The sequence below is a fragment of the Cyprinodon tularosa genome, unplaced genomic scaffold (assembly GCF_016077235.1).
Source record: "Cyprinodon tularosa strain WSP-4 unplaced genomic scaffold, ASM1607723v1 ctg199, whole genome shotgun sequence".
NCBI classification, from domain to species: domain Eukaryota; kingdom Metazoa; phylum Chordata; class Actinopteri; order Cyprinodontiformes; family Cyprinodontidae; genus Cyprinodon; species Cyprinodon tularosa.
Window position 1 is genome coordinate 1692252 of NW_024038729.1, and position 26310 is coordinate 1718561.

The 26310-nt window shown below is 38.9% G+C and overlaps 1 protein-coding gene across 1 annotated transcript in view; it reads right to left on the reverse strand.

Moving 5' to 3' along the window:
• The window catches only part of hs3st1l1 (heparan sulfate (glucosamine) 3-O-sulfotransferase 1-like1), a 47690-nt gene extending 33987 nt beyond the window's left edge, over nucleotides 1-13703 (reverse strand). Inside the window, exon 1 of the mRNA XM_038284044.1 lies at nucleotides 13345-13703. The gene's annotated coding sequence lies outside the window, so the exon portion shown is untranslated. The remainder of the gene's footprint in view (nucleotides 1-13344) is intronic.
• Nucleotides 13704-26310: the final 12607 nt, after the last annotated feature.

Below are 26310 nucleotides of genomic sequence, written 5' to 3' on the forward strand. Positions count from 1 at the left end.
CCTTTTGTAGACTTTTTAAGGACCCGCGGGAACCCTGAGTACCCCCGTTTTCATCCAAATACTGTGCCAATTTTAGGTAAACTTGTAAAATAAAAATAAAAAATAGATGCCTTATAGCTGACGTAACAGATGTTCAAATCTAGCCACAACCATATTGAGTACCTGCTCTGGTCCCCATGTGTGTCAAAAGTACGTCCATATGTTGTGCCGTCAGGCTGATGGAAATGTTGCCATTTCCATCAGCTCATCAAATGAAATACTTAAAAACATTGGTACAGTAGAACTATGTCTATTATGGGTAAATATTTCATGCAATGACTTTCTGATAAAGCAGGGGTATAGAATATAAAACATGTTAATATGACAACAGGTTGGCATTCAAAAAGTATAATACATCTGAATTTAAAAGGTCTGCTATTAGAAATAAGGCTATAATTATTTTTGCTGTTCCTGCCTAATAAGCTATGGTGTGCAGTCCCATGACAACACTCCTTGCTCCTTCTGCTGCACTGGCAATCAGTTCTGGGTGGTTACACCTGTTGCAGCTCTGGAAATTACTGGGAGTTGCTGCACCTGGGAAGAGCAATACATATTCCTGGCTTTCCCAGTGGGTAACCGATATATTCTTGGAAGCAGTTCATGTAAGTAAACCCTGGTCTTCAGCTGTCTCGTTCCTGTTTTCTCCTGCCTGTTTTTCTTCAGTCACTTAATCCTGTGATTCTCTGATCTTTTGGGCATGAACTTCCTGCCTTGCCAAGTCTGTTTCCCTCTATGCCTGTCTGGATAGTTCTACCAATCTTCGACTTAGACAACCTTTATTGTCATTTTGTATACAGAGTGTATAAAAACACACATTTTGTTTAGGTCAGCTTTTCAGCAGTAAATGTAAATTTCCATTCCGTAGAGTACAGCAGTGATAAATGTAAAGAGTGTGGGAGAATCGTGTATGACTCCTGGAGCTGGGTTCTTCCTCTTTCCTCTGTCCCTCATGAAACTTCTGCCCGACTAGCATTCGACCCAACTATTGTTGCTTCTGTTATCGATTCTTTCTATGACCTGGATTCCGTATCCCCCTCTTATCTAGCTTCCTGGAAACTTTTGCCCTGTGGACTGTTTCTTTATGACTCCCCTACTAGCCTTAGCCTTGTCTAACACAATCAAGCTTTGGATTAGTCAATTAGTGATCCGATCATCCAAATGGAGCCACTGGGATCAATCATCAGATCCAGCTCAAACTCCTGGCTTCTGAAAATTTTGTGGCTTTCATTCATTGCACCTTCAACACAACCGAGTTGTTCTCGGCCATTAACCTTGTTCCCCTCGCCGAAGTAATTCCAGTTCCAATCACTTCTTGAAACAACAGTTTATTATTAAATAAATTATTTGAACACTTCCTACTTCTATCAGCTGAATCTGGTCTTCAGATTCTGTCCAGGCATTACAAAGGAAACATATGTTCTCCTCCATCTGTTCTGTCCATCTTTTAAATGTGCTCTTTTCACAACGCCTAGTTGATTGACCTAAATTGACTCAAAATCCAGCATACTTGATGGGTAGCAATGGTTTGAATGTGTGGGTGTCATTATTAGGGAATATCAGTTTAATCGGGATCCTTTTATGATTCATTTTCTGTGTTCTGACTTTAGATCTACGCTCATGTAATTATTTGAAATTAATAATAACTTGTTAATAATTAATTCCCCTCTCTGTTTTATAGTATGTGTTTGTGTTTTCTTTGACTGGCATTTGAGTCGATCAAGGGACTAAAAATGGAAATTAGCCATGGCTGTATTTCTGAATATTAACATAGTAATGTACCATGCAATGCACTATCCCTTTTGTAAAAAACAAACTTGCATCAGATGCAAAATTTAAAGACTACAGCTGTAACTTAAACTTTTTCTCCTTACAAAAAACACAGCTTCTATGAATGCTGAAGTTCACTATGCATTACCGTCTATGTAGCTTGAGAAGTTGTGGGGAAAAAAAAGTAGTCAAACTACTAACTTACCTAACTAAACTCTTATTAAACAGAAGGGTTTTGTCAATATAAGAGAAACAATGTTTTAAATTTTTCTGGTAAAAATCTGATAGAATGGTGTTTTTAATACACAAAGGACTGAAGAGCTTCTTAAATAAGAAGTTATAGGTCTGTTAGAGCCAGAAATCTTGCTGGTTTGTGGGTGACCAAATACTTATTTTCCACTATAGTTTACATATAAATTCTTTAAAAATCCTACAATGTGATTTCCTGGATTTTATTTTCTCATTTTATCTCTCATAGTTGAAGTGTACCCATGAGGAAAATTACAGAGCTCTCTAATTATTCTAAGTAGGAGAGGTTGCACAATCAGTGGCTGACTAAATACTTTTTCTTTTCTTCCACCTCGTTTCCAGGAAATGGGAAATATAAAGGACCTACCGAGACATGATATTGTCTGTTTATCATCATGTTAACAACATTCATTAAAGGTTTTGTTTCTTTTTAAATATGTCTGACCTATTTTTGTGATTTTCTCATAAAAGATTCTGAGAGGATGTTGACCAGGCTCCAAGCTCCAAAATCAATACCTTTAAACTAGGTTAGAATTTGCCAATCCTGCAAGTCAAGCCAGTTCTGGATACAAGTTTAATGCTTTCATGAGATAAAGTTGTCTTTCAGATCATTCTTTCAGTCACTGATATAAAACACATATCACTGACTGACTGCATGTGGACAGTATGCAAAAAGATTATGCTCAAGCAGCAAAACTTCCTGCCTTGATAAGAAGCCACAGTAGTGCCTCTATTTGAGGCTGAAGTGAGCTCGATAACTCCTACAGATGTGTAGTGGAGGGCATCCTCTGCTCCATATCAACATGTGGCTCAGCAGCTGCTCTGCAGCAGAGAAAAAGGCAGTGCAGGGGGTGGTAAAGGCTTTATAGAGGACTATCCACCACCACTAACAGTTATTACTCCAGATGCAGGAAATGGGCCTCCTGCATCATGAAGGACTCGCTTTCTCCCTCCCCTAAGGCAGGAAGCTACAGAGCATTAAGAGCTGAAGCACCAGACTGAGGAACAACTTCTATCCTGAAGTTCTGAGATTACAGAACTGAGGAGTCTTCACGAGAAATCAAAGAGAGGAATATTTTGTAATATGACAGAAATTTGGATGTTCAAAGAAAAAAATAAGAGGTTCACAGACCACTACTAGACTTATCATATTGAACAAGGTTAAAGCCAAATGCTCAATGATGGCTGGAAAACAATTATGAGACATCAAACAACACAATTGAGTCAGTTTTATAAACATTTAAGCCTTCGTTTTTAATCTCAACCTATTGTAGATTAAAAAAAAATCATCTGTAGAAGAAAAAGTTAAATAAAACTAATGTACCCTGAAAAATGAGTAAAATAAACCATTAAAATCAGATTAAAAGTCAAGCCAGATAATGAGTAAAATGCACAGCAGTTTTCATATTCCCCTTGCCTAATAAAGATTATATGAGAGACTATGAGAAATAATGATGAATAGGGCTGGCATGGACCTTTCTCATCTGAGGAAGGCGAGGAACAAAAGTAATGAATAAATAACTTTGCCCATCATCAAGTGGAATGATAAATCTACTTTATAACACAAGGCAATGATGGCTGCGCCAGGTCTCTCTTCAACCTCTTGATGAAAAAGTGTCTTGTGAGATCTATTCACCTAAATGCCTCTGCACTCTTTCCCATCTCCTCTTTCAGCCATTCCAACCCCCATACTTCATTTCAGAATTGCAGTAAATTAAGCAGAAAACAACCTGTTGTATGGTTCACTCATCAAATTCTTTGTGCTTTTAATGAGCCTTTCCCTCAAGGCTGAGCTCGGACACGAAGGCCTTTGATAATGAGGACACAGCTCCAGCAACTTGGCACAGACATACTGTATGCTACCTTTTTCCTACATTTTTCTTAGCCGACATACTAAATTATGAGCACTGATGTACGGTGAGGATCACATGGACAAATGTGGGACTTTGCACCGTGGATTGCTGCCTACTGTGCAGTCATGAATTATGGAATTTGGCACAAATATGCAAATCTGAGCATTAGCCTAGTTATATCCTGGTACTGTAAGTTGCAGTCACTTATCTATTATGCATGAACTAAAGGACTGGAGTGAAGAGGTCCTAGCAGCCAGCTCCACAGCCTTTTCTCAGTTGCTCATTTTCACATCATGAAACGACATGAATTGCAGGAAAAGCTAGCTCCAGAATGCTAACTCTCTTTGGCTCTGTTCCTCTGAAGGCTTGAGGGAGTGCAAGCTTGCCTCCACACTCAATTGCCAAGCTACTTAAAATAACAATGGCTTCCTTAGGATTTGGAAGCCTGGAAGATATGAACGGAATCAGCAGAAGTTGCTGCTAATCCTCTAATTTCCTCCCACAGGGCTGATATGAAAATGCTGGCCTGATCAGTCATCACTCCGCAGGGGTAGCAGATAGAGGATTCAACAAACAAAATAACCTCCGTACGACATTACTATCACAATGCTGGGTGAGTGATTTTGCCTGGGTGAACTTATCAAAAAAGTGTAAATATCCTAAATAAAGAGGCCATCGCAACTGAGGATCTGAAATGACAAATAACTCCAATCTGAAATTATGCACAAATTCCTCTCAACAGATTCATAGACTAAATCAAAAGTTTAAAATGTGACCAAATGGCAAGTTACTATGAAAGAGCTCAGCTAAACATCAAATGACAGAAAAAAGCTGGAGAAAATTACTGCCGGTATTTTTTAACAATATGAGGGTCGTCACCACAGACATGTAACCCACTCACATCAGTATTTATTCCAAATATTCTGGCCCTTAACATATGACAACTTTTTGTTTACCAAAAAGCAAATGCACACAAATAATTTCATTTCAAAGAATTTTATATCTAAAGTAGCATGGTTATCTCTTCCATACACAGTTGTACTAGTAGTACTGATGTACCAAAAGCCAGTCCATTTTAAGTCGCTTTTAATAATAGTGTTTAAGTGGCTAAAGACGGAGGAAGCACATGACAATAATAATAATGTTAAGAGTAACAATATTGTAAAGAAATATTCCATTTTTTAGATCCCAACACAGAAAACAGGAAAATGCACTGAATGTATTACAGCAAAATTACTCATATAAGTATTTTTGCCGTTATTTATCTATTTAACATAACACACATCCTAAAACAGTAAAAAGATAAAATACGTTCATATCAAAAGAGATTAGTCCGAATAGATGATAAAAATGTTTATTAATGGAGAATTACTTTTTGAAAAGTGAAAACTTAATTTACAAGTACACCTGATATGTGGAGGGGTAGTGATTTTTTTTTTTATCTTAAAATTAAAAACACGCATAAAAAATGGTAGTTATTTCAGCACCTACCATTTTGTGCTTGCATTTTTCTGGAAAAAATGTAAACTTGTGCTGTGGAGTATTATGGTAACATCAAAGGATCTTAAATGTATAGTGGAGGATGTTCTTTTTCCAGATGGATCATCAAATAATTGTTAATTATTCTGGTGATATGTTAACGTGAGGCCGTCCTACGCGCTCGTCCCCATTTTAACTTCCTGATGGTGGGTCTGACATAGTGGATAAATTTTAAATCTCTTTTGGAAAGTAAGCTTGTATGACCGATGCAAACACTAACTTTTAAACAGAGCGTCCACGAGGGGAAAGGGGGTCGTGCACGCTCTCGCACACGTTTAATGGGCGTTCCCTCTAAGGAGCGGGTACAGGGTTGTGTTTGTTTTTTTTCTTAAAATGAAAAGGGAGTGTCTTTTAAAAAAATTGTGAAAACCCTCCACTATATCTTTAAGTTTAACATAGTGAATTGACCAATTCCAGTTTTAACTCAGAAGTGTGCAACAGATTGAACATTAAATACTAAATGATGAATGGTTAAGTTAACACATTAGTAGGCAAAAAAGCAGTGAAGGAACTGTGGTATTGTCAAGATCAGCAATCAGCAACTTCGCCTAAGGGGCCAGGGATTGCATTTGAGTCAATGAGTCATTTGAGTCAATGAGTCAATGCAATCAACTGGTTTTCCTTAGATAGAAAACTTTGAATCAATTTGACTGGATGATCTGGTGAACTGTAAAGCGCCTTGAGATGACTTGTGTTGTGAATTGGCGCTATAGAAATAAACTGAATTGAATTGAATTGAACTCTGATGAATCTTTCAGAGGGCCACAAAGGGCCAAACATTTATCCAGATGTAAATAAACTGCAATCTTAAATATTTTTTGTGCATTTATGTTTATCATACCAACATACAGGTCAACAACAAAAGAATTCAAGCTCAAGTGTAGGTAAAAAAATATAAACACAACATTTGGAGCAAAGACAATAACCAATGTGGTTTCTTTTGCTTTGAGAGCAGACTTTTTTGTGGTCATCGTTCTGATAAACAGTTGCTATTGGTTTTATAATTTTGATTTGGAGTCAGCTACAGTACCAGGCATTATAGCTTTTAGTATACATCTCAGATTTAGCTTTGTGCAACATATTGCAGCGGTGACTTAGATAAAATTCCTTTGTGGCAGGTAGCGTCAACCTTTAAAAGAAATGTATGTGTTTTTCTCTGTCTAGTTTAAACTTTCTAATGCATTTAGACTTTTTTTTTGTATTAGAGGTACCGTCTAGTGGTCAACTGTATCATTGCAACCACATCACTGCAATTGTGATATTTTTCAGAGTTTATATATATTTTTAAAAATGTATCTAAGTGCAACTTTGAATGAAGGCATGGGCCGACATGGGCAACCAGTTGCCTATCCCCGCCCTTGATTGTTTATGGTGACTTCATTTAGTTTCACAAAAAGAGCTTAGGAAAGCAGGTGTTTTTTTAACCAACCACTGAATTTTTAGCCTTAAAAGGCAGCGTTTAGTGGATAAAGAATCCACCTTAATGGCGGCACGTATAGGAGGCACCGATGCGGTTTCTTTACATACAGGTATTCTGGTAAATGCAAAATGTAGAAAATATTCTAATTAATTCTAAATTTTAAAAAGGCTCTCATAAGAATGATTATTTATCTGCTCAACAATATAAAGATTTACCAAAATCACAGCAAATTATCCCATGGGTGTGGATTCAGCTTTCAATTGCTGATGCTCATGGTTCCCTTTATGTGTTCTTCCAACAGTCTTAGCATGTACCTCATCACTCTTGCATGTTCTCTATATAAATCTTTTTGTTCCTTACCTGTTTTTCTACTTTTTGTTTTTAACCACAGTATGAGACTGCTTTTCTATCTCGAGTTGTATTACACTCACTACCCTTAGATGACACAGCTAAAGTAGCATCCGGTCAAATTTTCTTCTTACTATTTCACAAAGGGTAGATAAGGACTGTAAAAGAGTCATCACCTGGAAATCTGACGATTTATGTTGGATTTTCATTCAAACCTCACAGAATGTGAAAGTTTGTTTGTTTTTTCCCCCTGTGGATTGATTGCAGGCTAACTGCAGACACAAAGGTAAATACGTAGGTTTCAGCCACTTGATTTTGATGACGGGCGATTTCAAATTTACAAATCTTGTCATCAACACTTAAAGATTTGCTGACAATCAAATCCATAGATATGACAAACAAACCTTTCCTTGTTTCTATCCCAGAAACAGCAGATGGAAGCCTATAAGTCTAGCGGAGTAAAGCTATTTGTCAGTGGCTGGTCAAGAACTTCAACACCACAAGGGCGCAATAATCATCGTCAGGTGATTTTTAGTTCATATATTCATATATTAGATGAAAGTTGACAGTTGGAGCTCAGTCCACCAACTCAGCATTACCCAAGGAGCTAAAGTGGCTTTTAATTGCTGAAAAAGTCCATATCAAACTTATGGTAAGAGGTTAGTAAATAGGTATTTAAGAACAAACTCATAGCAAACAGAATCAGCATTAGCAGATTTGTTCTACCCAACTGAAGACAGATTTTAAGGTATACTATGCAACCGGTGTTGATTTTCCAGCGAGGCTCCCCCCAGAGGGCGAAAGTAAAAGTGCACTGTCGTAAATATGCTCAGCTGTTCTCCTGGTTTCTCCGTCAAGCCAGGCGCGGTTGTTTTGAGGTTAGCAGACAGGCAAACGCAACAAATCACCATGTCTACTGCGGTAAGTGACTATTTTGTTCCAATTTTCGAGTCTGAAAATTCTCGCTGGTTCCGCCATGATAACTGCACAAATATCGCCACTGCGCTAGCAACGAGCATGCCTTTCACTGGGGGTGTGAAGCAGTTCTCACCGTAAAGCAAGACCGACTCTCGCGATGCATGAGACTTCTGAGCCTGTGGGTGCGGGCCGAGGGCTCCTGCAATTGCAAGTACGGTATTTCCCCTACAGACCACCAGGGCGGCCGAGAAAACCTTTGTTCGACCTGAAATGACCCCTTTAATCATCCAAAACATTATGGAACACGTTAATTAACTGAAAAATGGTGCATAGTATGCCTTTAAAACACATTTTTCAGCATTGTTCTGACAAGTTTTTACATGTTTCGTGGTAAAAAACAAAAGCCTCTGACACTTCATAACTATTTTCTCTGTTTATTTTTCATTACATATGCTACAATGATTAATAGGTAGAAGGTTTTATGACTTAATGTGGAGTATTTATCTGGCTTTTAATTTGTAGAATATAATCAAATGTAGTATAAACTGTCTCATAAATGTAGAAAAGATTGAAATTAATTATTTTTTATCTGCAATTTGCCATGTCACCATTAGATGTCCATAGTGATGCCATAGTTGACAATATTACCTGTCATAGTTTAGTCTATTATTTAAGTGTGCATATATTAGCTCAGCGGTTGATTTGCTGCGTTCTAAGGAGCTTCACCTAATTTGACCTGCTTCTTATGAATAAAATGTTATACTTTGTGTTATGATAAAAAAAACAAAGAAATCAGCTTACAGACAAACGCATATTTTTGAGCACAGATCATCTGGGATTGTAGATGATTATTAAATTTTCTACCTATCTCTGTAGCCAAACACATTTGTATTCAGATTTCTAATTATTTTATTTACCTTAACCTCCAATCTTGAATGCTCTTGTGCAAATTTGACAGCATTTCATCTTAACCAGCCCCCACAATAACAAAAACAGAGCAACTCTGGAATTAATTTGCATTTTTAACAAATTTTCTGTATGCCCCAGCTAATAGTTTTCATCCTTTAATTCAGCAAACAGAAACTCATCAAATATTAATCCCATTCTCTTGTTAGTTCGGATTGCTTGTGATTAGGAGAACATGTGGAAAAGAAAATGCATTTCTGTTTTGTTTTTTCCTTTTCCTCCTCCCCCATCTCTGCTCAAGCAGCAAAATGGATAAACTCCATCAAATACAAACCTAATAACGAGATATTGTAGACAGAAACGGTTTCTGCTTGTTTTTTTCTGTCATTCCCATATGGAACACTGCTCATATTGTTGTGTACACTGACCCCGCATGTTTGTCAAGCCATACATCACATAGACATGCCGAGGATTCTCTGGGGGACTTAGAAATCATCACACATCTCCACACCACTGCCATATTTACAGCCAGAATCAGAAATGCTTCCTTACAATCAGTCTGATCTCACAGACTGTCCGGCCCTGCTGTTATCTCTGAAACCCAAGTTCTGTTCTCACATTTATTTCTTTATTTCTAGTGAAGGAAACACAATTTATCCACTTAGTTTGATTGAGCAACTATAAGCATGAGCCTGAATCCTCGGTCACTTCAGCAAACTGTCCCTCACATTTCATTTCCTTACACTAATTATTACCTCTTCTAACTTATTTGTTGCTTTTTTTCAATTAATAAATATATTGCTTTGCCACTTTTGCACACAATTCCCAGAAATAATCTTTGTAAGAAACAATAAAATTAATTGTTTTTTCTTAAGCATCATTATCCTCTAATTAAAAGTTAGAAGAAATCAAAGTTAGATGCAATAAATTCTTCGCAGCAATTATTTAATGGAGATTTTTAATTCTTTTTTTCACAGAATCACAATTCCTAAGGAACCACTTGTGATCAGTATAACTCCATTAGATTGCTAAAAGTTCTGGAGTTTTTGGGGGTGTGATCACAACACCAAAGTCCTTTGATACACCTCTTTGGCTTGGAGCATTTGGACACAATTTATTTATTTATTTATTTTTGGTCAGTTTGCATTCACATTGTGCTTTGCACAGGTGAACTATAGCTTGTAACAAAGCAAGGTAACAAATGGTAATTATAACTCACTTTGAACATCAAGGAGCAAGTGGAAAAAAACTCACTGCTGTCCTGAGTTCTGCATTTCTGTTCTACACATTTGTGCTGTTCTACTGCTGCAAAATCCTTCTGTCCAGTGTAGCCCATTTCACCTAGGTTTCACAACACTCTAATTATGGAATGGCGTCAGCAATACTTGCTGCAAGGCGGAGATGATGAGCTTTGCACGATGCTGAATATTCGAAGAAAAAGGAATATATATAACACCCTATGAGTTTATGTTAATTAAGTCCTAATCTAACTTTTTTCCAAACTAAATCATAAGTTATTGACATGCAGAGGTGTGTACACTGCACAAAAAATTACTCAAGTCAAAGTAACTTTTTTAAAAATATTTTTAAAAAGTAGTCATCAAGAAATGACTCAGGTAAAAGTAAAAAAAGTGTTTGGCAATAAGGTTACTCAAATACAGAGTATTGCACAATTACATCTGATATTTCAAATTATGTAATAAAGACTGACCAGAATTTAAAATTATGTGCAAATTCTGCTATTCTAAAGACTATTATAAAACAATTAAAATAAACAACCAATACAATTGAAAAATAACAATTCCAAATCAGCTTATGTAAAAAAAAACACTAATTTTCACATTAACGCTAATTGTCTGTCTTTGTCAGGAACACTGTTGTTTAAAAAGCTTCTTTATTATTTAGTGAAGTTACTCCTGAATGGATGGAGGAACCAAACATTTTAAACAGCTAAAACTACAGTAGCAATATTATATTAAGATGATACTGAATTAAAAAGAAAACTACTTCTAAAAGTTTTCTTTTTCCTAAAGCTGCTAAAGTAACTGTAAGTTAGTAAATGTAACTAGTTACAACCAACCTCTGTCAATATGGGACTCAAAAATAAGGCAAACTAATTTGGGCAATCAAGTGAAGCTCGGCTGTTGTATTATATGTGATATTTGTCAACTTATTCAGACTATATATGAAATCTAATTTACCAGTCTGTGTGGCCTAAATAAGCTGTAAGGAATCCCGCTACATTCTGCACATCATGTATTGCTTCAGTCTTTCTGCTGCTGCCGGCTTCTGCTTGACACTTTTCAGCCCCTCCCCCATCCAATCATCCCCTTAGGATTCTGAGGAGACCCTCTCCTAACTTCCCAACATGCAGACATGTTCAGACGGAAAGAGATGCGTTAATTGCTCCATGAAAAGTTCAGCAACATTCACAATAAAGCAGGCATCCCCAACCTCGGTCCTCGAGGCCCCCTGTCCTGCAGGTTTTAGAGGTTTCTCTGCTTCAGCACAGCTGGTTATAATGATTGCAGTAGACCAAAAGCCTGTTAATCAGCTTTTAATTAAAATCAGCTGTGCTGGAGCAAGGAAACCTCTAAAACCTGCAGGACAGGGGGCCTTGAGGACCGAGTTTGGGGATGCCTGCTCTAAAGGACAATGTTAAAGCCTAACACAATTTCTAATGTATTCAGTAACAGCTGATAAAAGTGCATTTAAAGATATACAGGTGAGTTTATGACTGGACTGCTCAGCCATGGGGCTCCGTTAGCCATCATTGCTCTTGAAAAGAGAAGTTTTTCCCTCCAGTGCAGTTTAGAGTTGGATAATAGAAGCAGACTATTGATATTAAAGTCAGAGGTTGGAGCTGTGGAAAACAAAGAACTAATGCTGAGCATTTAAGCAGTGGAATTGGTTTGGTGGAGGCAACATCTGTGTCATGTAACATCAAACAACAACTAAAAATTATGAATTTCTTGTTGAAATATTGTAAAGGCTTACCAACCTCAATATATAAGATAAAAAGTGGGAGAGTTACAGTCATTTTAAAAGGTTTGTTCAATATAGTATCAGTGGTTATTTTGTTCAAAATCAATATTTCTTAAAGTTTTTCTTAAAAAAAAGTATGAGTATACTACTGCAAAAATTAAATGTAAACCTTTATTTTATTTAGAGGACTTTTACAGATCTTAGTCTTCTTAGGGAGGAAAAAAAAATGTATTGTGGTAAGTAATCTTTTATAACTCAAGGATCGTTTTGCGGCTCCAGCAACAAAGGAACTTCTTTCTGACAAATTTTCCACATAACTGAAAATCAGCTGCAGACAGATCAAAAGAAGCTACAAATTACCTTTTAGATTCAACATATCTCAATGTAATGAGCTGTCTAAAGCTATGAAGGGGGTCCAAGAACATCATCAACCCAACTCTTCCTCAGGAGGATTGTTTTGCAGTTTCAGACTGAACAACCACAGAGAGGTCGTACCTTTTTTTAAAATATAAACCAATTAAAAACGACTTTTAGCTGCAGGACAGGATCAGACTGAGACTGATAAACAGAACCTTATGTTTCATTTGAATCCCATTACACAGCTTATTCCAGTCAAATACCAACTAATGCCTTTGAGAAATTGTGCGAGCTGAAGGCACCAGCTCGCATAAAGCCGACACCCACATGCTCATAATCAAAGGTGAATTGTTGCACAGCCTGTGGAAATTTGCATCCAGTGGAATTTCACTTGGCTTGGGCTGACATCAGATATAAGAGATGTGAGGCTGTGAGGAGGAGGCAGCGTGTGCAGGGCCACATTTCCAACAAGAGCCCGAGAGTGGTAATTATCATCAACTGCTCTTGTCTGATTGAGTCTACCCTGTGACTACAGCGTTAGATTAGTCACTTTTTATACTTGCAGCAGTGTTCAGGGTTGGATGGAAAACTTTGCTTCTGTTCTATTTCATCTTTAAACACCATAACTTTACGAAATCCAGAGAAAACTTTTATAGAAACTACTTTGCGTCGCAATCTAAAAGGGATAATCCCACAGAATAATGCGCTCCTGGGAGCTCCTCACACTAATTTACTCATTTTAATTAGTTTGATCAATACTCCATTATGGAAGGTTTAAATGTGGAAGACAAAGCGCTCAGCTGAGTGACGAGTGGCCATGAGATTCAGACGCAAGAAGCAGATAACTGGATTTTTTTTTAAATCTTTACATTTACGTTTTTTTGTTTGTTTTTTAGTCAAAGGCTGCAACAGCATCACTCTGTATATTTTTTATGTTAATAAAGTAGTAGGAAATGGGATTACCTCTCATGGAGGTGCTGATCTGAGTGCGTCTCAGGAGCGGAGGATGTTGACGATGCCGAACACCGGAGCGCGCTCCTGCGCACCGCCGCTCCCCGCAGAAGAAACGCGTCCGTCCTTTCCCACGGCCGCTGTCATCACTGAGTCGTTCGGAAACGAACAGGCAACCAGCCGCTGGAAACGGAGAGTTAGTTTGTTCAAAGCAGATGACTCGGGTCTGTGTCCGAGGCTGTGCACAAAAGGAGCGCTGTGGCCACGCCACTGCTTTAGCTTTTCGTGGCAGACAGGAGGGAAGTGGGGAGGAGCCGTTTCCCGTCTGACGATCAGAGCAAGGTGCTCTCCTCAAAGATGCTCTGTGAACCTCGACCGAGCTGCTTTAAGACCCTTGCATAGGAATTTCATAACCTGCCCTCTTTGAGAGACGGTGCTTGCTATTTTGCGCAGCTTATCTGGGGGCTTTTTGGTTCCAGTTTTATAATAATCAACTAAAACAAACCACCAATGCTATTTAGAGGTTTCTTTCATTAAAAGAAAAGCATGCATTCTAATTCAAAAAGTAAACCTCAATGTGGATACATTTATTTCAAAGGTGATGTATTGTATTTGTCAAAATCAATTTAATTTCCTTCCCAAAATGGAGTTCAATGAAGTGCAAAATGGAGTGCAATATGAATTTTATTTCCAGTACTTTGGCTAACTGTCAATATGTGTGTTTAATGTCGGCCAACATGCAGACAAAACTGATAAACACAATGAAAATTATATTGTTTTTTTTTAATAGCTAGGGAAATGAAAACGAAGCAATGGGACAGTCAATTTACACAACAGAAGAATGTTTTAATCAGGGTTTAGATGTGAGTAGCTGTGGCAGAGGATAAAGTTGGAGAACTAGTGCATATATTCTCTTCCATATATCAGTAACACTGTCACTTACAGCAAAACATTTATTGTTTTGGGGGAAACCGGGGAACATTCTGGACATTTTTCTTTCTCATACTCTGACTTTTATCAACTCTTACAGTTATCAGTCTGTGATACAAACTAAAGATAAGTGTCATGATCTGGCCTGTTAGCTCCTACTTAACTGATAATCTCTTTCACCTGCCATTTTCCCTCCCTGCCTCAATTATAATTTATTCCTCTCACCTGTTTCTTCTGGGTTATATTCAGTCCAGCCTGAGCACTCATGGCCAGATCATCATTTGTTTTCTCTTAGTCTGTCTGTTCAGTTTTTGCCTTGGTTCTTGTCCTGGATCCTAGCTGCCAGTGGAAAGAGGGTTTTAGTGTTTGTCTCGTCTTCTGATCGTCCACTGTTCCTCCCCCGTGGAGTCCTCTGGATTTTTGGCTCATTATGGGGGGAGGTTCAGTTTTTATCTCAGTAAGCCTGTCTACAAGGAGGAGACCAGTTTATAGGTCCTGCATTAAGTTCTGGTTCCCACCTGGTCATGCTTCCGGTCCCAGTTAGACTTTGAACCCGCTTGGGAGCTCTATGATGCTTGGAAGCCTGGATCCTGCCACCTGTCTGTTCCAGCCTGATCTGGATCCTGTTCCTGTCTGTTCTGAATCCCTCGGCTTCCTGCAAGACCTCTGGAACTGTAGCTTTGGGGACATTCTTGGACTGGACTGTTAAACCAGGTAAGTGACCAACTCAGATAAACATCTTCTGTCAGATGATCGTGGTCACTTACCTGTGTTTCTCCTGCAGAGTGTCTGTGATTGGGCGGTGCCCTGCTTCCCCTCCTGCAGTGTCCGCGAGCCACAGCTCCACTTTAGTTTTCATTTTGTTTTTTAATAAACATTTTCAACTTTCCTACTGACTGTCTCTCCTTGAATACTGGGTCATCTGTCCTCGGTTCATGACAATAAGTTTGACTAATGAATGCAGCTGCAGAGAAATCAGCAGCTCAAACAGTCAAAGGATCACCTGTTAACAAACATGGAGGTGTATTGTAACATCATAAAATAAGGACTTTGACAATGACAGAAGTGCCTGAAAAAAATTAGCAAATCTACACAAACCAAATGCAGATTGGAGACCAGGTGTCACTACCCCACACTGGCTTCACATTTTGCAATCACTCTATCATAGGTTTGCGACATTGTGATGACATTCTGTAAAAATTCAAAAAATATCCACTGGACTTGGTTCTCAATTCAAATGTCTGGATCCAGACATTTGAATTGAGAAAGCTTCCTGGAGAGGTGGCAAAACGTCTTCAAATCTTGAAAACCAAGTCCAGTGGATATTTTTTTTGAATTTTTACGGAATTACTATGACCTGGATGACTGAGAACCTTCATCAGCATTGTGATGACAGTTTTTGCACTATTACATTATAGCTGTGACTCTTTATCATTTAATTTTTTCCAAAAATGTTTTCTACATTTTGATTATTAAAATTGAGAGCCACTAATGAAAAGGGTTGGAGTTTGTTTCATACACCCAGAAAAGCAATCTTGTTCAGACATTGAAATGTTATCCCAGGCCTTTGGATGTTTGCAGCCACGTTTTTACTGCACTCTGATATAAACTTTGACTTCTTGGTAACTGTTCACAATTAACTTTTTACTATGTCTTCAGCAATTATTTGTGATGTTACCATAATTGTATTTGATCAATTTATGCTAACTTATCATACAGTGGTGCCTGTGTACGGCAGCTTTGTTTCTGCTTCACTAATGTTAGCCAAGACAGCTGTGGCTACAGCTTTCCACCATCAGTGTTGAAGTGAATGAAAGACTTAAAAGTGGAGGATGTTCTTTTTCATCATCAAAATAAGTGGTCCTCCTAGTTGTCAATCATTCTGGTGATATGTTTATGTAAGGCCATCCTACATGCCCCTCCCCATTTTCACTTACCGGTGGAGAGTTTGAGTTAGTGGAAAAATTGCAAATGTTCTTTTGGAAAGTAAGCTTGTATGAATGATGCAACAGCGACTTTTAAACAGAGTGTGCACTAGAAGCAATGTGCCTGTGCATGCTCTTGCACGCATTCCCTCTAGGCAGCGGGTACAGGGTTTAGCATGTGCATTTTTTTTATAAAGTGGAGAGGGCGGGTCTTTTTAAAAATTTGCGAAAATCCTCCACTACACCTTTAATGTAGTGTAAAGCACTATCGATTCCCCTGACAATAAAAGGTTCAATATCAATAAGGTCTGGAGATGCTACGTTGGTGTAGCTTTTAGGTCCTGAACGGCGGAGGGAGAGAGGTAGTGTCGGTGTCATGGGGTTCTCTGGGCCTTGTTGATAAGGCTGGTAGCAGATGGGGAAAAAAAACAGTTTTTGTGGCATGAGGTTTTGGTCCTGATGGACTGCAGCCTCCTGCCAGAGGGAAGTGACTGAAATAGTTTGTGGCTGGGGTGCAAGGGATCAGTCACAATCTTCCCAGCACGCATTAGAGTCTTGGAGGCATACAGATCCTGCAGAGATGGAAGATTGCAGCCAATCACTTTCTCTACGGACCGGATGACACACTGCAGTCTGCCCTTGTCCTTGGCTGTGGCACCAGCGTACCAGATGGTGACGGAGGAGGTGAGGATGGATTTAATGATGGAGGAGTAGGAGTGCACCATCACTATCCTATGCAGGTTTAATTTTTTTCAGCTGCCACAGGACGTACATCCTCTGCTGGGCTTTCTTGTTGAGGAAGTTGATGTTCAGCTCCCACTTTAGGTGGTGTGAAATGATAGTTCTCAGGGAACAGAAAGACTTTACAGTGTCAATCGAGGAGTCACATAGGGTGATGGGGATAGCTGGGGCTGAGTTCTTCCTGAAGTCCATGACCATCTCCACTGTTTTTTGAGCGTTGAGCTGCAGGTTGTTCTACCTGCACCAGGTCGCTAGATGGTCAACCTCCCATCTGTAGGTTGACTCATCACCATCAGGAATAAAGCCGATGAGAGTGGTGTCGTCCGCAAACTTCAAAACCTTGCCAGACTGATGAATGGAGGTGCAGCTGTTGGTGCACAGGGAGAAGAGCAGAGGAGAAAGAGCACAGCCCTGGGGGCAACCAGTTCTGATGAGCGGAGTCAGAGACATGTTTTCCCAGCTTCACATGCTGCTTCCTGTCAGACAGGAGGTCTGTAATCCACCTACAGATGGAGTCAGGCACACTCAGCTGGGAGAACTTCTCATGATGCACAGCTGGGACACTTGTATTGAAGGCACAGCTGAAATCCACAAACAGGATCCTGGGATAGGTAGCTGTGGAATCCAGGTGTTGGAGGATGTTATAAAGTTGACAGCTTTGTCTGCAGACCTGTTGGCTCTGTAGGCAAACTGTAAGGGGTCAGTGATCTCTTTCAGGTATGAAAGCACAATGCGCCAAAGGACTTCATAACCACAGAGGTCAAGGCGAGGGGTCTAAAGTCATCAAGTGGACCTCAGCTTCCTGGGAACAGGGATAATAGGGAGGATTTGAAGCAGGTTTGGATGTGACATGTCAGCAGTGAGGTATTAAAAATGTCTGTGAACACTGGAGACAGCCAATCAGCAGTGCTTTTACATCTGTTGTTTTCTTCCAAATATATAGGAACAAACTTGCAGTGTTTCTCTTTCTTGTTCTGGACATGCTGAAGTAAAATATCTGTAATACTGATTTATATGTTACAACAGTATTTGTACCAAAAATAAAAAAAATATTTTCATCCCCAAAAAGTGGTTGCTACAGCAGAATTATGTTTTCACTTACTATTTTTAATATACATGGTCTTCCTATCGCTACCATACTTTGCTGTAAGTGCAGTAGTTTAAAACTCACCTGGACTCTTCAAACACATTACTTTTGGCACTTTGAACAATTACTGTAACTCAGTCTTTTTCTCTTTAAACAATGAAACACTTTCCTAGAAGATGAAAATACATTATTCTGGTAACTGAAAATTTGAAGTGAAGTTTTAAAGTGTTTATATTGGAGCCAGGCCATCTCATTCTTATGAATTATGAATTAATAAAACTGGGTCCTATGTAGATTAGGCATAGGCCTGAGTCTCATATATCAAAGCTTGCTTGGGATCTATACTAAAAGTGTACATAAATACAGAACTCAAAAACACAAAGGATTTTACAGATTTTTAAAACATACACAAATACATAAAAAAGCACATTCTTCCGGATAAATCACACCTGTAACTGCAAGGCTCCACCTCATGTTCGTCCATCTACATGCCCACAGAGAACCGTATATGAATCATGGAAAGCACTGCATAAATGTCACCATCAATGTTCAATGATCAATGTTATTGCTCTGTTACCAATAGCAACCACAGGAAAGAAAGCGATATATGCAATTTAACTGATGCAGAAATAGTGTGTGAGGTGCTGAGTCAGACAAAATATGTTTGGTAGCCACAGTAGTGGAGTAACAAATAGAAGGAAGCATTCAGAATGGAAACACAGTCTGATGTATGGACTGATCATATTGACAAGAACAACTAAGACAGTTGGCAGAATTCTGCTTCGCATTTACTGTGATATTACAGCTTTATGAATGAAAGTACATCAACATTTTGTTCCTAAAAACAGCCTTCAGGCAGACAGTAAATAGTTGTTAATTGCCAGGAGTTAGTTGCTAAGGATTACAAAGTGGTAAACACCTGTTATTGAATAATAGAATGTAAAAAAGCCTTAAATGGACTACTCATTGGGTAGCACGAAGGTTCCGGGTTCGATTCCCTGGAGTCTTACTGCATGGAGTTTGCATGGTCTTCCTGAGCATGCAGGGGTTCTCTGCGGATACTCCAGGTTTCTCCTTAGGTGTGAGTGTCTATGTGAATGGTTGCTTGTCCTGTTTGTCTCTTTGTTGCCCTGCGATGGACTGGCGACCTGTCAAGGGTGTACCCCGCCTTTCGCCTGTAGACAACTGGAGATAGGCACCATCACCCCTCGTGACCCTGCTTGGGAAAAGCGTGACGGACAATGGTTGGATGGAAAAAAGCCTAAAATCTGGTTGAGCTGGCCACCAAGCTAAGTATAAGATTTAAATCGGGCAAACATTTTTAGTATATTTTAGTAGGTTTCTTAATCTCTTTTGGGTTATTTGCGAGCTTTAAAAAACTGTAGCATGGAGCCATATGTATTTTCCACAGATATCAACTATAATAAATACATATATGAAATAAATAATTTGCATATAACTATGATTTTTATATGAAAAATCATCCATCCATTTTCTTACACGCTTGTCCCGAGAGGTGCTGGTGCCTATCTCCAGCAGTCAATGGGAGAGAGGCGGGCTACACCCTGGACAGGTCACCAGTCCATCGCAGAGACACACAGGACAAACAACCATTCATGCACACACTCACACCTAAGAAGCCAATCAACCTAACAGTCATGTTTTTGGGAGGAAGCCGGAGTACCTGGAGAGAACCCACACATGCTCAGGGAGACATGCAAACTTCATGCAGAAAGACCCCAGGCCAGGAATCAAACCCAGAACCTTCTTGCTGCAAGGCAGCAGTGCTACCTACTGCGCCACTGAGCAGGCCTGAAACATCATTTATATTTCATTTATTTGCATTCTCTTAGTACCTTGCACCCAACTATGCTTCCGTATTTTCCTACTTTGGAGTTGTGCACACTGACTTCCTTTAGTTTACTTATGTTATGAGAAGGGATGGCATGGACCAGGCAGGTCAGTCACCAAAATACTAGACCCCATTCAGCAGATAGATCCATGAGCAATGCTTTAGGGAGTCCAATCGACTCATAGGCCAGTCATCATCATTGGCCTGGAAACCTTGGTGATCCCTGAAAACCTAATTCTCCCATTTTCTGCGTCCTCCAGCACAGTAATAATCAGTGTGAATTCCTCACACCTTGTTATATTTATGTATGACTCACCCTGTTAATCATCAGGGAATGGAATTTGATGACGAGCTATGAGCTCCTTATAGGCCTTTTTTTATTTAAAATACTAAAGTAGAGTTACACTTCACCAGTATGAGCAAAAATGACAGTACAGTATCGGATGCTTATGATGACGTCAATCTGAGAGAAAAGCTTAACTTTTTTTTAATATACAGCAGAATTGAAAGTCGGAGAGAATTAATGGCTTCAACCGTATTCCAAAATGTGCTTTTTGATTTTGATAAATTTTTAACAAAAGAAATGTAAATAAGACATGTTACCATTAATGAGGAAGAGATAACAATGTGATGCAAGGCATTAAGCTATCACATGTTTACATTATGCTTTGCTGTAATAAACAGGAAATAGAGGTAGATCAGTATTTAATTTAATTTAATTATATACTGAGGTTTTAAAGAATGCGTTGCAATCAGACGAGTTGTACAGACTTTATCATGTTACATAGTATTAGTGATCTTATCTGCCACCCGGGGACATAAAGAGATAACTGCTATTCTAATGGGAAATTGTTAGAAATAGCTGATCAGTCATAGGAGGTAAATATTTGCTACATCAGAACTTTTTCGAAAAATGTCTCTCCATCTCCACTTAATAAAACCCCAAATTAACGAGACATTAAAGTCTACGATTTGTGGAAATAAACCTCTGACAACACCACAGCTGTCTTTATATCAGCGAAAAAGTCTTTATATTGGCAAAAAGTCTATAATTAATGACATAAGATAGCAACCTCATAACCTAAAATTCAATGTCTAATGTTCAAGTGATGAACTGAGAGAAGATACTATTATGATGATGATGATGATGACGACAATGTTGTGTTAAAGAACTGCATATGAAATATTATTTCAGCCACTGATATAGACTGTGACTCAAGATATTTCAACAAACATCAAACTCTTCTTCCTGTCTCTATCAAATGTTTCATTATAGATGCCACAAGAATCTAACAGAGGAAATGTGCTGTGACCAGGAAATGTGCTGAATGTGCTGGGAGGAAATGTGATAATGTACTATACTTGCTTTTCTGCAGCATAATCATCATTATCATTACAGACAACATTAATGGAGATCAAATCCATAGCAGGAAAAGGCTCAAGTCTTTATTACCTGTAGTTGTCCTCCAATTTTCTAATTCTGCTCTGTAATGAAATCAGCAGCACACTCATATTATAAGTATTAAAATACTGATTCTGTTAAAAGTATTCCTAACCCTTAAAACTTTTCATACTTTTACCTTTGCAAAGGTCGTTATATCTTTAAAAGAGTTTGCTTGTTTGGTTTTCTGTCTATGTACAAGGAAACTTGAAAAGTTAATGACATTTTTCCCTATAGCCAATGAACAATTCATAACATTTTGTTATGATGTTGCAGTAGGGATATTGGACCGAACAAGTAGTTCCCCACTAAACCAGAGGTTGGCAGCACTGACTATTGACAGTCTCAGTATCAGACTCAAAGAGTCAGAGGTATTTTGCTGAAGAAAATAACACAAGAAAACATAACGTATGTTATTAGCAGGTTGAAAACCTATGAATGTAATTTAAGTGTCATGATCTTGGCGATGATGGTTTGGTTTTTTCCTTTCCTCCTTGCTCCCCTGTCTAATTGGTTCTGCGGCTGATTATCACCGATCATTTTCACCTGGTTCCTCTACTATTTAGGTTGTGTGTTTGCCTCCCATCAGCGCCAGGTTATTCGTTTGTTTTGATGAGACGTTTCCGAGCAATCTTTAGTCTGTCTGTTTTCCTGATTATGACCAGTTTTCTGCCCTGTGGATCTCGAGTTTTGCCTTGCCCCTGTCTGCTCTGTTTGTCGCATATGGTCCTGGATTCTACCGGCTTCTGAACCTGGAACTGTCTCCTGACTTCGGCCTTGGATTTCCCTTCTGGACTCTGTTGCTGCTCGGCGTCTGCTGCTCGCTCTTTAGGTTCTCCGGGGGCGTTGCCCACCGCACCTGCGGTCAAAGCTCCGCGAACGGACTGAACTTTGAATCAGGTCAGTGACCAGCTCCAAGTCGTATTCAGCTCCACATCCAGTCACTGACCTGTATTCTCCTATCCCTGCAGAGATCCGCCCGCGGCAGACGAGCAGCCCCGTGCACCTGTTTTGGTTAATAAACACTTTGAACTTTCCCACTGCCTGTCTCGCCTTGAATTCTGGGTCCAATATTCTGAGATCATTACATTAAGGATTGCTTTTTTACCAGTGGTGTGCCTCATTAACCTGGCAATAGCCAGATTGATCTGTGTAGAACTGAGTTGAGTTCTACGTTATCAATCTGGGATAGCTGCTGTTCAGTCTGTCAGTGAAAAGGAGAGAAGTCTAGCACAATTACTGCTGATTGGGTGATGTGCCAGCTACTGTAGTACCCGCCACCTTTATTACGCTCTCAGCCAATTGTCACGTTTCAGATGTTCGCTAGGAATGACAGGTGGGACGTGTTTACTGAAATGTTGACCATTGTTGGATGTTTAGGGAGAATTCCTCATGTCATTGTGCAAAGATTTGTGTAGAATTTGCCTCTCTTTGCTCTTTTTTTTTTAAACGTGAAATTGTTGCTATTTTAGCTAAAACCGAGTCAGTTGCGGTATCGACAAGTGATTCCTTCAGCGTAGCCAATGTTTGTAAAGCCCTAGCAAGGCCCTTCTGACTGTCGTAATTCCTACATGTCCCATCCTAAAAACTGCTGGCATGTCACTGGTCCAACTTGCTGGTTGTTATGAGACAGACATATTAGCGAGAGTCTTTCAAGATTAATTTGTTGTGAGACTGAAAACTCAGATCTCACGACAATCTAGCTTGCAGCGCAAGGTTAGTGCAAGGCCTCGTGTCAAGGAAAAGTTCAGTAAAATTTGGTAATGATCCAGATCTTGTTCGAGTTTTAGTTATAATGTAGGTTTAAGTCACAATATGGGGCAACATTTTCTTCTAGGCGGAGGTCTGCCCTCTCTGAGTGCTTTCCTAATTTGTCCTGTTAAAACCACAAACAATGGTAAATTTTTGAGAGTATTTTATTCGATAGACTATAAAGTGCCAAGCTTTATTAAAAGCCCTTAAGCCACTGGAAATACAAAACAGCTCTCAAGTTAAAGCACATACTGTATAGGATGGCTATACATGTTAAAGGCTTTAAACACAGACCTTATGGAAACCTTTAAAGAAGAATCCTTAAGGGCTTCTTTCAACAATATTTTTTTTTGTTTCCATTCTTCTTTAAAGACTGGATTTATGGAGTATATGACTAACAGTGCTAGTGCAAACTGATTTTCCCACCTGAGTTGTGGGTTTCCTGCAGCCTCCACAGTTACCATGGGCCTCTTGACTTGGCTTAAATCAATGCTCTTCTTGCCTGGGTTGTCTGTTTAGGTCGTTCATAACAAGCCACTGAGGACTTCACAGAACAGCTGTGTTCATTCTAAGATTAAACAACACACATGCAGAATGCATGAATTTACACACTTATTTGGGTGACATCGAAATTCATTTTATTAAGCTGGTTTCAGGGTAAAAATAATGAAAACAATAAACCCATTTATCATTTTTCCTTCTGCTTTACAATTATGTGAACCTTTATGTATTATATAAAACCCCACAAAGATCTTGTAATCCAAAGTTGGGGATGTAATGTGAAAACATGAGATAACCTTTATGAAGAACAATAGCTCTAAGCCTAACCATTTGCATTAGTGTGTAAGACTAAGAAAACACTCTGATTATCAAGCTGGTGGGGTAGAATGTCTGAAAGAAGACAAAGGAAGGGTCAGATATGCCTGGGAGCAACATCCTCATTCCTAACGGATGTGTACAGTGTCTGTGTCCAACATCCCCATCGACTACCTACAGGAGGCTGTCTCATAATTCTGGCTGCTGCTGCCGGATATTCGTAAAACGTGAGCCAATTAGAGGGCAAGTGGAGGACATATTTATTTTTGCTCACTGTAAATTTGTAGAAGGACAGACCAAAGAGATCATATGGCTTAAAATGAATGGTGTTGTTATGACTAAGCATGACAGCTGGATGTTGATATTCACCATGTGGCACTAAAGAAGTCACAGCTCAGTCAGCACAGTTAAAAATCACATGAAAATGTGACTGAATCAATTAAGTAGGTTTTAGCTCTAATTGAGCAGAGAAGAGGACTTTTAAATGATAGGGTAACAGTTTGAGGAGTGGAATTGAAAATCTGTCCTTTTAGAAACAAGAGAGCACTGTGTCTCGATTAAAAAAAGGAAATGTTGGCAAATGGAAAATCTGAAACCCTAAGGGCTTCTGTGCACACTTTGAGGAGTGCTGGGGTGTAAGAGATGGGAATAGTTGCAGGCTGTACTGTGGCAGTGTGCAGATCTATTTGATAATTTATCAGGTGTCTGAGCGTAGCAGAAGGGATAACCTAAAGCCCAAAGCAAGTCTGACACCTTCTCTCACAATGACCACAGACAAAATGTACCTAATATCCAGACTTGAACAAAATATAATAATCCTAAATATAATATAGAGTATAAAGACCCTAATTCAAATGTATTAATAATTTAACCAATCAGTTTCAGTCTGCATCATTGATTTTAAAGCAGACTATGTCAATTATTCTTTCAATTTTAATCTTTTTCAAATGCATGAATCATTGAGGTTAGTATACATGTGTTACATACCATATGAATAATTTCATGTCATTTAGCAGTGTTTCCTCTGAGAGTATCTTATGTGGTTTAATGTGCATTGCCTTTGTCATCCTGTTTCTGCAGAACATCCGAAGCGCTCCTTCAGATTCGTTCACACTTGTCCCATCGTGGCCCGCAAAGACTCCCTCTGATAAAAATTTTATTGAGCAGGCAAAGCTTAACATTGTTTCATGATTCCCAAGAGAGTTGCATCAGCGAGTAACGTTACCATTCTATCGGGGGCCAAAAGCAGACTCGATGTCTTCATAGCTAAGAGAGGCTTTTTTCTTTTCTGTTTTAAAGGGATTTCTCCTATGACAGGGATTTACTTTACATGCAGCCTGAGATTTTGTCTGGAGAAGAGGTGAAAATATGTTTTTCTTCAAATTATGTCATTTTCCATCTGCTGAGAGCTTGATTATGCCCTCTGGTTTATGTAACTGAAAAACAAAAATTCTGAAATGTTAAAAGGGAGAGAGTTTGAATTTGTTCCATATGGACATTTGGTTAATTTGCCACAAGGTGTGAATTATACAGTGCTGTGAAAAAGTGGAAATGTGTCTGAATGTAATGAAAGCTTTAATTTTTCCACCTACAAACAACATATTTTCTGGTATCTGGAGGTGAACTCACTGGTGCAGTATATCTTGAATTATTGTCCTGATGCATGAGTTTAACCTAAATCTGTGAAATGATGGCTAGACATCACCTCTCCATCTTTTATTCTAGAGAGGAAATAGAATAACCGATAGACTCTGGACTTACTTTAATAGGTGATTCAAGATAAAATGTGGCTTCATTGTTAAAAATTGGAGCTTGTGAGGAACATCAACTGCCAAGTAAGGAACCTAGGAAAATGTTTCATCTATTTTTCAGATGTCTTGTTAATGTACCATTAAAAAGACATCAAAAATAATGGCTCTAGGAGGTTTTACCTCCTATAAGCCACGAGCTAAAGGATTTTAATAAGGCAAAGTTACTGATTAGCTGCCCTTTTCCCTCCTAGTCTAAACAGTTTACATATGCAAACTGGAAATACACAAAATCCTACACCTAGGGTTTCCAAAGTAAAATTTTGCTAATATCTTGATTTTTATTTTTTTTTATTTATCTCTATGGAAGCAAATCATTGTTCTACTTTATCCATAGCTGGAAGGTCAGTCAAAATAAGAGATAAACCGAATATTCACAAGACCAATAAACAGTGTGTTAAGTGAGTAACCCTTATTGGTCAACACTCGGGGCAGTGTTGGCCTAGTGGATAGAGCCGTGTGCTTGTGCTCTGAGAAGGTTGCAAGTAGCCTACCTGGTTCGATCCCCACAGCCTGCACTCTGGGTCTCTGAGCAAGAACCATATCCCACACTGCTCCTTCAGGAGGCAGTGTGTGGCAGTGTAGAAGCAGAGGGTTAATTTCTCCATTGTGAGATCAATAATTCT